Raw genomic sequence first — 12,442 nt, 5'->3', positions numbered from 1 at the left:
TCAACCCTGAGTAGGTTGCAAAGTCGGGTTCGTGAAGGTCTGAGATGCAGGTGGTCTCGCGATGAACAGGACGCTCCCCTGTGGGGTTTTTTTGCCGTAGGAGTCCTGTGCTGACAGCAGTGTTCTCACCTGTCAATTGCATAACTCAGAGGTAGAACTGCCGCCATTCATCCTATTAAAATGTGGCAGGGTATCTTTGTTTCTCCGTGGAAATCCGTCTGCGAGGCCCTTTGTGCAGACACAAATGTTATTTCTAGTGGGACAGAAGCGTCAGAAGATGAAAACATGAAGACTCTACATAGCCAGCCCGTGAGGTCACGCTTCCCTCATGACCGTAAATAACCAAGATCGTCAGTAACACTCCTAGAATGTTGGAAAAATAGAAAAACTCTGCGCCTACCAGGACCACGCAGGCATCTGGACGACGTGGGAGCAAGAAAAACGTTCCACGTGAACAGAATGTGAAACTGACTTCAAGACAGAAGTCCCCTTGGCCATCGTGGAGTGGAATGTGTTTTCTCAATGTCACTTGGACCTCGGATGATCTTTGGAGGTGGGGCTGTCTGTGCACCGAGAGATGTCTGGCCCTGCACATAGACGGCAACAGCACCTACCCACCCACCCCCAGAAGGCACCAAAACACAGTAAAACAGGTCGGGCCTCCTACAGCGTCACATTCCTGATACCCAGGGAGACACTAGAGGGATCTGGAGGAGATACATTTTAAACTGGTCCTTGGAGGTGGAGGAGGTAGGGCAGGGAGCGACATCAGAAGATCAGTCTCACACTGAAATGAATTATTTAGGGTCAGACTTAAATGAATTACTATAAGCTAGTTAATAGTCAATGGAGTGCCATGTGATTTCCAAAATTTCATTTTTTGTTCCTAGTTGAAGAAGCTGGTTGTAGTGAAAATATTCTTGGTTTACCTACTTTATGCATGTTGTAAATGCAGAATTCAGCTGCTGGCATTTGGTAAAGGGGTTGAGAGGATGGGGGTGTCTGGTGTATTGTAGTGATTTTAATGCATTCCTTGGGCACTTTCAAGTGATAGCTCTTGAACCTTGGGCTTTATCAGGACTCTGTAAGAGATGCAGATAAACACTTCTAAGTCCAGTGTTTAGAATCTCTGAAACTAGGAGCCAAAATATGCTTTTTTCTGTGACCCCATGTCTTTTGTCAGTTACAGAAAGTCGAACAATGTGTTGTACTTCACTGTGTTTCTGTGTTTCCGTTCCTAGATAAGAAATCTGCACAGGAACCTCATGCTCTCTCAACTTGGGCCTGCCTAGGCCCATCCTCAGGGTCATCTTGCCCACCCTCATGACATTCCTTGAAGATGACTTGCACTTACCCTGACACTTGATTTTCATGTAAATGATGTGATGCTGCATTGTCATTAACTCCTTTTTATTTTTAACCAGGGCACAGGGCTCAGACTTTGACTTAAATTCCCCCACCTCTTTTCTTCCCCCTGATTTTCCAGCTGTTATCTGAGGTGTAGAGAAATGATTTGGACTAAATTAGGTCCAAATAGCTTGTTGTTTTCCTTAGATTTCTAGGAGCGCCCCCCTCCACACACACACACCATCAAGACACACAGCTACAAGTACCGTCCTGAGCATTCTATAACAGCACAACGGGTTGTCTTTTTTTTTTTTTGAATGACTGATTAACCTTGATTTACCAAGAACATCCATCCGTATTTCCCAATAAAATGGATGAGTATGAATTTAATTGACAAAAGCATTCCATTCTGCCACTGCACAGCTGAATTCTCCAAGGACAAAGCTAGCCCAAGAATTTCTCAGTTTGACAAACATTCGGGTCTTTCGGAAACCTTCAAGATTCCAAGGCTACTTCTAGGACGTGCCTCTCCTCTACTGGGAACCATGTCAGACGTCGCCTGTGAATTTGAAAATAACTGAGTGCATTTTTTTTTTTTTTTTCTGCTAAGGGTTTGGATCTGGCTTGTGAAGAGAAAGCAGGTACTCGTATACCCTGGATGAGTTGGTTTGAAAACAAACTGGGCAATGATTCTGTTTTTACTGTGCACAATTTTTTTAATATTTTCCTGTAAAACAGAAGGCTCTCTGGAAGAATGACATTGTGCACCAATGCTGCATTGCAGGTTTTTAAAAATGTGGTAAAATATGCATAATGCAGAATTTACCGCTTTCAAACGGTTCAGTGGTGTGAAGTACATTCTTCATCTATCTCCAGGACTCCTTCATCGCCTACATTGGAACTCTGTACCCAGCACACAGTAACCGTCTATTTCTCCCTGTGCACGGTGCCCGTCTCTGACCACCCTAAGTCCACACTTCAGTGGAATCGTGCAACATTTTCCCTTGTGCATGTTGCATATTACACTCAACATCGTCAAGGTTCACTCATGTTGTGGCACGTATCAGAATTTCATTCCTTTTAAAGGAAGAAGAGTAGGTTGCTGTGTACGACGTTGTTTATCCATGCCTCTGTCGATGAACATGGGCTTTTCCATTTCCCGACTGTGCGTAATGCTGGTGTGCACCAGGAGGTGTAGATACGTGGTGATCCTGGCTTTCGATTGTCCTTGGCATGCCCCTGCGAGGAAATTGCTAGTTCATGTGGGGATTCTGTGTGGAACTTTTGGAGGACGCATCATCCTGTGTTCCTGTGGGATTATTCTTTGAGGTCTTCATGAGGAATGGTAGCAGAGGGATCCAACGTGACATGCGTTGTCTCATGGAGTTGGCAAATTATGGCCTGCAGGTCAAATTCAGTCTGTACCTTCCTCTGTGCAGTTAATAGTATTTTTCCCCCTTTTTTAGGAGGGGGTGGTGTACCAGGTTTTGAACCCATGGTTGCTTAACCACTGAGCCACATCAGCAGCCATATTTATTTTTGGAGACACGATCTCACTAACTGGCTAAGGCTGGATTTGAACTTGTGATCCTCCCGCCTCAGCCTACTGAACCACAGGGATCACAGGTATGCACCATGCCATGGCTGTTTCTTTTACATTTTTAAATAGTTGGAAAACATACAAGGATAATGCATCCTGATTCATTAACATTTATGAAATTCGGATTCTACTGGTCATCACTGAAACCTCACTGGAGCGTAGCTGTGCCCATTGATAGGTTGTCTGTGGCGACTGTGATCCACAGCATCACGACCGAGTGGTAGCAGGACCCAGGGTGCATCTGTGATGGCCCTCGAAGAATTGGCCAACTTCTTCATCTGCCAAATGACCTACCCATCTGCTTTGGCTTTTCCAAGACTCGGCCACAGCCGACTGTCCACCCAATTCACCACACAGGTGCAAACCCCAGTTCTGTCCCTTTCTTCACAGGTGACCATCAATCCTATGTGTGTAAGGTCGCGGCCCCCCTGTGGGGGCAGGGGTTCCCTCCGTCACAGTGTAAGACCCCACCCAAGTCTGAGGGCTTGCTCATTTCTGCTACGTTGCATTTTCTGTTCATAACTTCAAAACTTGGCGTCCTATCATGACTTTGAAGGAACTGATTATTCTCAGTGATCAGGAGCTTCATCTTTTATCCAAGAACCAAAGGGAGGCATACGTCTCAAAATTCAGTTATTTTATTCCTGTACTTTCCCCCGCCCCCACCAGCTCTGGAAATGGAACCCAGGGCTGCTCTGTCACTGAGCTATGTCCCCAACCTTTTTTTTTTTTTGAGACGGGGTCTAAGTTACTCAGGCTGCCCTTAAACTTGGGATCCTCCTGCTTTGGTCTTGGAGTCATCATACCCTGCTGTTCGTACACTTTGGGGGACAAGGTTTATAGCTAACTGAAAGGCATGTACCTCCATATTTAATCTGAGATATATATATCCCTGCCAATTCCACATTTGGGACTGTAGGATGACTTGTTTTACAAAGAGACGTTCTTGACGCTCAAGTGTGACTTGTAGAAAGTTAACATAAAATAGCATGTGTCCCTCTGTGAACTGATTTCATTTAAATGACACCTTACTTTGTTGGAGTGTTTCATTGCATAGGAAGTGGGCATGTGTGTGTGCTCTTTTTGCAAAGTTCAGTTGAGAACCAGTGAACATCTTTCCACCTAAGAAAGCCACAGATCAATGTGATCGAGCGCCATTTGCAAGGATCGCTTCATTCACTTCCGTTTTGCTTGTGTGGCTAAGTTGTTACCCCCAACACACACACACACACACACACACACACACACACACACACACACACACACACACACACACACACACCCCTTTCTTCTTGGCAGTGTTTCCCAGGCAGGGCTCAGACTTCTGGCTCATGTGATCCTCCCATCTCGGCCTCCCCAGTAGCTGAGACCACAGCTGCAGCCTGTCTCCTGAGTCGCAGTAATCCTGTGACATACACGCCCCCCATCCATAAAAATTCACTGTATTTGGTTTGACTTTAGCATCTGGTCCCTAACTATTCGGTCAAAGGAGACCATTGTAACCCCTGAGAATTGTGGAAATGGATTCCCGTTGGCGAAGATATTTGATTCACAGAATACTTCTTTTAAACATGTTTTCTCCTGTTTCAAGATTCACTAGCACTTTCAGTGGGAAACCCGAATCTCTCTGACAGATGTAATGCTCAACCCTGTGCTAACTGTTGTTTTTATTATGAGACATTTTCTTGATGTGACCCATGTGGATAATTGATAGAGCTCTTAAATACTCCTCGTCTCATGTGGTCTGTCGGTGCTTCTCCGTGATAAAAGTAGTTTCAAATTAAATGACGGACTCACTGTTCCCAGCAAAATATTTGGTTATTTCTTTTCCCAATGATGTTGAGGCTGAGGGAGGAGGATCACAAGTTTGAGGCCAGGCTCAGCAATTTAGTGAGACCCTGTTTCAAAAGAAACAATAAAGGGCTGGAGATGTGGCTCAGTGGTACAGTGCCCCTGGGTTCAATTCCCAGTACCTCTGCCCCCACACACACAAATCCCAGTGATCTTACACTACAGACTGCCTTTTTGTACCAGGGTCATGTGAGAACAAGCCAGTGTCCTTGCTTTTCACACACAGGAAAGGATGACAGGAGAAAACTGACCCGCACAGCCCTCGGGTGCAGGGGAGATGACCTCTGTGTCCCTTGGCCCTGGAAAGGAGCAGGGTGGGGCTGAGCCTCCGCCTCTTTCTGTAGACATGGGACAGCAATTTTTATCACTTACCCACGCAGACTTTGGAGAGTGAACCACCGAGCCACATCCCCAGCACTTTTTTTTTATATTTTACTTCCAGATGGGGCCTCGCTAAGTTGTGAGGCTCTGAACTCTCATCCTCCTGCCTCAGCCTCCTGAGCGCCAGGGATTATAGGCGTGGTCCTGCCAGGCCACACAGATTTTTTTTAAAGGAAAATCTTTTCAGAAGTGTCTTGAGTTTAGTTGATGGTTTCCTAGACTTATTTTTAAAGAACACTAACCTATTGTGTGCCTTTGTCCCAAATATAGGACACCCCTCTTGGGGGGGGGGACCTAAAAACGTACAAAGAACACACCACTTGGGGTCACTCCAAGATAAATGTTTCTAGTATTCTGATCTTTTGAGAAAAGTAACAGGTGAATGATTTTAGCATTTCGAAATAAATGTTTTTCACGTGTGTATATAAAGACTATGTAAACTACATATGTAAGTGTGGGAAGAATATGTAAACTTTATCCAAATGGATTATTATAAACTCTAGTGTCACTAAGTGAAGAACACATAACCCTTTTTGTATGCCATACTTGTGACTTCCAAGAAGGTGTGTTGTCCCCCTTTCTGGATAGAGATGGGCATACATGGACCACAGGGGCAGAAAATGGTCCATCTGCACAGAGGGTTTTCTAAATGTGACTCAGAAACGATGTGAGAAAATGATTGATGGGTTGTGACTGAAAAGAGGCAGGGATGGTGTCCTGGTTTTAATTCCCAGTGGGCGGAGGCTGGTGTGCTGGAACTGGCCCACTTCTTGACACTATTATTATGTTAAAAGTACCATTTGCTTTTGTAAGTCCTTATCCCCTGGCACACTGATCCATTGGGGCCGACCACTGTCATTCTGCATCTTCCAGAGTCTGTTTCCTAAGTCGCCTTGCTTTGTGTATTTCCCTTGGAAAACTCGTGAGCCTCTAGCAGTGGGAGCCCCGTTGATCTTGGTGTTTAGTGGCAGGGTCTATTCATCGTGCATCAGAAAACCGCCTTGAACGTTTCAACACGTGCAGAGTGTTCTGTGGAGGCACTGGACGTAGACCGAGTGGACCTTGGAGAATGGTCTGGGCGGTTGCTCAGGTGGAGCATGGTCTGGGCGGTGCTTAGGTGCACAGGGAGCCCAGGAGAGGCATTGCTAGGGGAAGAAGGCACGTCAGAGTATGTGCTGCCTGCGGCTCCGAGCTGTGAGCACATCAAGGCACAGGGACAAGGTGTTGTCAGGTGCCCGAGCAGCTCCTGGGCACTGTGGAAGTCCCTGAGCTGACCATAGCCCCGTGAGGATGGGAACCGTTGCTTCTGCAAGACAGAATACAGGTCATCTGAGCAGATAGCATTCTAAGCACTTTATGCATTTTAAATTATCAGGATTAAGTGAGTTCAAAGCACTTCAGAGCAAGCCAGGCAAACACGTGCAACATGTGCGGCTGTTTCTCTTTCCATCTCCGTTTAACCCCTCGATGCCGGCCCTTTTGGATTGGAGGACTGTTTTTCATAACAAACGCCTACTAAGTAACCTGGAAAACCTCATTCTATGTGCAACTCATTGACGCAGGCCTGTAATCCCAGCTACTTGGGAGGCTGAGGCAGGCGGGTCACAAGTTTGAGGTCATCGAGACAACATTGCAAGACCCTGTCTCAAAATTTAAAAAATGAAAAGTGGGGGATGTACGGTGCTTGCTAACATGTACAAGGCCCTGGGTTCAATCCCCAGTACTGGCCCCATCCCAAAAAAAAAAAAAAAAGATCATTCCGAAGAACATACTTTGGCATACACTCTCTACTTATTTAAAATCTCCAGTTGATGGGCTTCCGAGTTCACTGGTTGTTGCATTTTCCAGGCAACAGCCTTGCAAACATTATCCCCGATTTATGAGGCACTTGCTGAGAAGACCCCCTGCCCCAGGCATATTCCCCACCTGGTTTGACCGTGGGTTAGACTCTGAAGGTGAGCAGAGTCGGTGTGACCAGGCTGGGTGAATGCTGTGCTTGGGTCCTCTCCTGAGGTTGCAGGCAAGATGTCACCTGGAGTCCCCATAGGGCCCTTGAGGATCCACATCCCTGGTGGCTCTGTTCCATGGCTGGCAAGGGGCCCCGGGCTGTTGGCAGGAGGTCCCAGACCTGTTCCTTACTGGCCTCTCCATGGCCAACTAAAGGAATTTTCTTGCACAGACTTGATTATATTTTATCTGGAAAGAGAATCGGTAATCACATTGTTAAACATTTTGATTTACAATCGATCAGAACACACCCTGTCGCGATCCATCAGCTGTTTATTTTATAAATTTGGACCACACAGAAAGAAGCATTCTGACAACCCATGGAAATAACCCTTAGGCAATCCTTTCTGAATCTTCAGACCTGTATTATATTTATCTTCTACTTTTTTTTGGGGGGGGGGACCATGGATTGAACCCCCAAGGGTGCTTAACCACTGAACCACATTCCCAGCCCTTTGTATTTTGAGACAGGGTCTCGCTAACTTGCTTAGGGCCTCACTAAGTTGCTGAGGCTGACTTCCAACTTGGGATCCTCCTGCCTCAGTTTCCTGAACTGTTGGGATTACAGGCACGCTCCACTGCGCCTGGCTACCTTCTAGTATTTTTTTAAACCCCCTGCAAAATAAAATTATCCAGGCAGCAGCCACAAAGAGATGAACTCGGTGCTTCTGTGATTTATTTTCTTGTAAGAGAGCTCCTTGGCCTCGGTACTTGACTTTTTGGCCTGGATTAATCTTGGTTGGGGGTGGGTGCTGTGTATCCCCCGTAGGAGAGCTCCACCTGTAGTCATGGTATGGAGGAGTGTCTCCCGATGCCTGCTGTCCTGGGGCAGGGGTGGGAGGGAGGCAGAGTCCTGATGATCTGGTGCTTTTATTTGGAAGTGCTTATGCACCCAGTAGCACATGCGTCTGAATGGGAAAGTCGTCTTGTTTGCCCCAAACAGAAAAATAGCCCGGTATTCATGGCCACAGGGCAAGTGGCTCTTAGGCTGGCAGGTCCCCAGCTCCTCCTTATGGGGTTGCTGCCGTTGTTGGCTGCTTGGCTTCTGTAGCCACGTCCTCTTCCCTCCCCCAGGTCAGGACAGCTCAGCTTCTGTCCACCTCTCCTGCTTTCCCCTTGGGTTCTTAGGAAGGAGTAAACTGATCTCCAGAGAGCAGAGTAGGACAGTGGCACTGTTCGGTAGGTACTCCCGGGGAATGCAAAGTAAATGCCCAAACATACACTCATGCATGCACATTCATAGCAGCACCGTTCCTAGGAGCCAGGTGCTCATCACCTGCTGGACCAAATGCAATCCATTGACGTAGCGGAATAGTATTCAGCCATTAAAAGGAATGATGTGTGCTGCACCTGATGGAAGTGAACATGCTCCGTGAATGAAGGCAGACACAGAAGGTCTCAGACCATGCGATGTGGTTTATACTGACAGGACGCATCCTGCATGGGCAAGTCCGGGCAGTCCATCTGCTCGTTGCTATAACTCCGAGAAGGGAGTGGGAACAGCCTCCCAGGTAGAGGATTACCTTCTGGAGTGGTGACAATGTTTTGGAAATGGCTATAGGTTCTAGTCTCATAACACATATAAATGCCACTGAACTGTGCACTTTGAAATGGCTAGTTTTAGCTGGGCATGGTGGTGCATGCCTGTGACCTCAGTGGCTCGGGAGGCTGAGATAGGAGGACTGCAAGTTCAAAGCCAGCCTCAGCTACAGACAGCATGGTGCTAAGCAACTCAGTGAGACCCTGTCTCTAAATAAAATACACAATAGGGCTGGGATGGGCTTTCTGAGGTGGCTCGAGTACCCCCCTGCGTTCAACCCCTGATGTGGTACATCATTCATTCATTTGCCTAGCATTCCTTGTGTATGCACCCCATGACCAGCCTATGCTGAAGAAATCTCACGGCCAGTGGTATATTTTTTTTCTTTACACATTCTGTTATTGGTGCATTACACTCACATGTAATGGTGGGATTTGTGGTTACACACTCTCATATGCAAACAATAGAACAATTCTTGGGGCCAACACCTCTCCCGAGCAATGAATAGCGTTGCAAAGGCACAACCCATGGTGTACATGTCGCTTCTCAAATCTGCTGGTCCACTGTTTGCAGAAGCTGGTCTTAGAGCTGCACACCGGCCTCACAGCAAGCTGTAAGACGTGCGTGCGTGACTTAAAGGTCAAGGTGAATGCACCAGGGAAGGAGGGCTGGTGGATCAGGAGTCCGTCAATTATTTTGTCATATTTGATTACAGCCTTAATTGTTTCCAGAACTGTATCAGCCCAAGCTCTGTTCTGACCTACTTTTCGTGGGAAGGCAGGTGCTTTCTGAGTTGCTTGCCCAGAGAGCCCAGGGTGTATGTCGGCCACACCAGGAGCCCAGGGCAACAGGACACACAGACTTCTTTTTGTATCTGTCAGGTCTTGCCGTTTGGGAAAAGGAACATGTTGCAGTTATTAACATCATTTGTGTTTTACACACATTCTTCACTTACATTAACATCTCTTGCTGGTACAGTTTACTAATAATGATTGTACTGAAAATGGAAGTCGGTCGGGACCAGATATCCGGGGGTTGGATTTCTCGTTTTCCTGTATTGTTTCTGTCAGTGAGCTAATTAGTTCTGATGTGTTGCGTAACCACAGAACGTTATGAACCAGAGTCACCATGCCCAGTTTTTTCTGTGTTGATCACACGTAGGAGATAAGCTAATTACACTTAGAGAGTTTTGCAACATATATAAAAGATGATCTTCAACTTCAAGACTCTAATTTGTGAGTTACCATCTGTTGTGGACCAAAGAAAATAGGAATTTGATTTCTAAAGCTTTTTTTTTCTCCCTGAACAGCTTGTAATAAGAGCTGTCTGTATATTAATGACTTATTGAATTATTATGGATTGTAATGTTTTAATTTACAGGCAATTTGGAGCTTATTGTGGTGAAATCGGCTCGTATTTTGATACTTGATGACATTTAGTAATTTCATCATAAGCCTTACTCCCTGCCCACTCCCCACCCCTCATAATTTACAGCCCAATCCTGCAAACAGTAATTTGCTTTCTGTTTCCGCTTACTCTAACAAGTATTGCAGTGTTTATCTCCACTAAAGATTTTTCTTTCCATAAATCAGTGGGTTTTTAAAAAAACTTTATAGGCAAAATCAATATTCCTTTGTTGCTGCTTCATTCCTAAGCCCTTTAATTTCTAGAGCTGTGGATGTATTCTGTATAAATCTCATTACTCTTCTTGCCTGGTATTACTTTCATCTTGTATATCCTTAGGATTTCTTTTCTTTTTCTTTTTTTTAACGCATTGTAATGAAACCTGGAGGCTCATGAACCTGCCTGTAGAATCTCTTTAATTTCCTTCCTTTAAACAGTATTACTATAAACACAACTCAGTGGGAATAATTTGCTTGAACTTCCTGAAAACAATTTACGGGGTTCCTTATAAATTCACTAATAAGAAACAGCTTGAGCGTGCAGCCTTGTGTGGATCTGAATCCTGTTAAACCTGGTACCTTTTGATTCTGACTGAAAACTGTTGAGTAAGAGTTTAAAGAAAATGACGGTCATTTAATTGTCTTGGTTACTTGGTTTTTAGATGATTCTGGATGATTTCAAGTCTCTAAGAAACGAGGTTCATTCACAACCCAGGACAAGAAATTTCTTACGGACAAAGGGGAAATGGCCCATTTGTTTGTAGCAACTGAAAAATGAGAGTTGTGCGTAGTTTATTGTTTGCACTAAGGTATTGTCCGAAAACGAAGACGTTTTGATGGACGGTCATTTGCCAAAAAATAACCAGCAGTAGCAATATCTGAGCTAAAAGTGGTTTTATCTAATTTGAGGCCCTTTTCTGCCATCATGTTTACATGCCTCACTGGCTATTGTAATTTCTCTTTTGGATTGTTTTGCTTTTTGCTTTGCATCCAGCACCCTGTCATCTGAGCTCGGGATTAAGACACCTTTGGACTCCATGAAGGACAAACCTGAAGGCCTGGGGGTGGGGTGAGAAGCCAGCACACTTTAAGTCCGCTTCTCCAATCTTGTTTCTCCCCAGACTCGTGCCTGCAGACGGTCTGCGGAGTCTACTATCGGATGCCAGGCAGCCCACTGGTCCAAAGGCCTCCACATGACGTCACCGTAACGGTAAGCATGTGCCCTGGGTGCTAGTCCTGCCTGAGATCTGTTTGAGAAGCATTTCACCAAAGCCGAACCCCTGTTTTAAAGTAATCTTCCCCTCCCCAAAAAAGAGAACTTGCAGATATTCCTCTTTGCAGAAATTGAAGGTAGTAAGAACATCATCAAAGGCTTATAACTATGTGGTCAATTCTGCATGAGGAATTAGCCTTGTGCTGCCTTCCAAGAATTTTGGATCCTGGACTGGCTATATCATAAACTTTCCCGAGTCTTGCCATGAGAGGGAGACGCCATCAAAAATCAATCTCTCTTGTCAACATTATGAATTATAATTAAGCTGAAGCATTAATTATAATTGGGCACTTGAGTATAGATTTTACTTGGCTCCTGTACCTTGATTCTATGCTTTATTAGTTTCTTAATATGATTTGTGTCTATCTGCAAATTGACTTGCTGGTTAACCTTGAAACTTATTAGAAAATCATGTCGGTCGCTATGTATAAATCTGCTGACATGCCAAGCTTTCCAAGGTAGCAGAGAAAACAGTTACATGTGTACAGGTGTCGAGTTGAAGGCCACACACACAATCAAAATTGACACCCAGAGAAGTTCTGTGAAGTTGTTATGTTGACACCTGTGGGTACCAGGGAGAGGTGCTGTTTTGATTGGGTATTAATGTGGTGCTTAGGAAACATAAGTGTCAATTCAATAAATTAAATAGGCGTTGATCAGATTCCTACTGTAAGACATTTGTAAGTGACTTGGAATTTCTTCTACTCTCCCATAGTGGGCAACTTGTAGATGGCCCTCTGTGATCATCCTCAGAAATGGGACTGTGTTGTTCCATTTAGTGGGAACTATAGTAGCTGTAGGTCTTCCATAAGGCTGGGAATAATCTGCAAATAACACATCAGAAAGTGAGGGCTTCTGACGGCACCGTTCCCACGCGCGCCCGCCTGTCAGTCATCTGTAGCGTGCTTTGGTGATAGTGGCTTCTTGGATGTCAGTTTTAAAGTGCGGGGTATGCTCATGAGGAAGGTCCACATTTCGGAGTGTCACTGTTTACGTTATCAGTCAAGATGGATTTCAAACCAGGAAAAGACAAGATAATT

General features: G+C 45.3%; 1 protein-coding gene across 3 annotated transcripts in view; it reads left to right on the top strand.

Moving 5' to 3' along the window:
- Positions 1–12,442, top strand: part of Tbl1x (transducin beta like 1 X-linked) — a 130,891-nt gene that overhangs the window by 66,928 nt on the left and 51,521 nt on the right. For all 3 annotated transcript variants that reach the window (XM_078035147.1, XM_078035148.1, XM_078035150.1), the window contains exon 3: positions 11,251–11,339. The gene's annotated coding sequence lies outside the window, so the exon portion shown is untranslated. The remainder of the gene's footprint in view (positions 1–11,250; positions 11,340–12,442) is intronic.

The sequence above is a fragment of the Ictidomys tridecemlineatus genome, chromosome X, assembly GCF_052094955.1.
Source record: "Ictidomys tridecemlineatus isolate mIctTri1 chromosome X, mIctTri1.hap1, whole genome shotgun sequence".
Lineage (NCBI taxonomy): Eukaryota > Metazoa > Chordata > Mammalia > Rodentia > Sciuridae > Ictidomys > Ictidomys tridecemlineatus.
The sequence above is the reverse complement of the archived record's forward strand: the minus strand, read 5'-3'. Positions and strand labels throughout refer to the sequence as shown.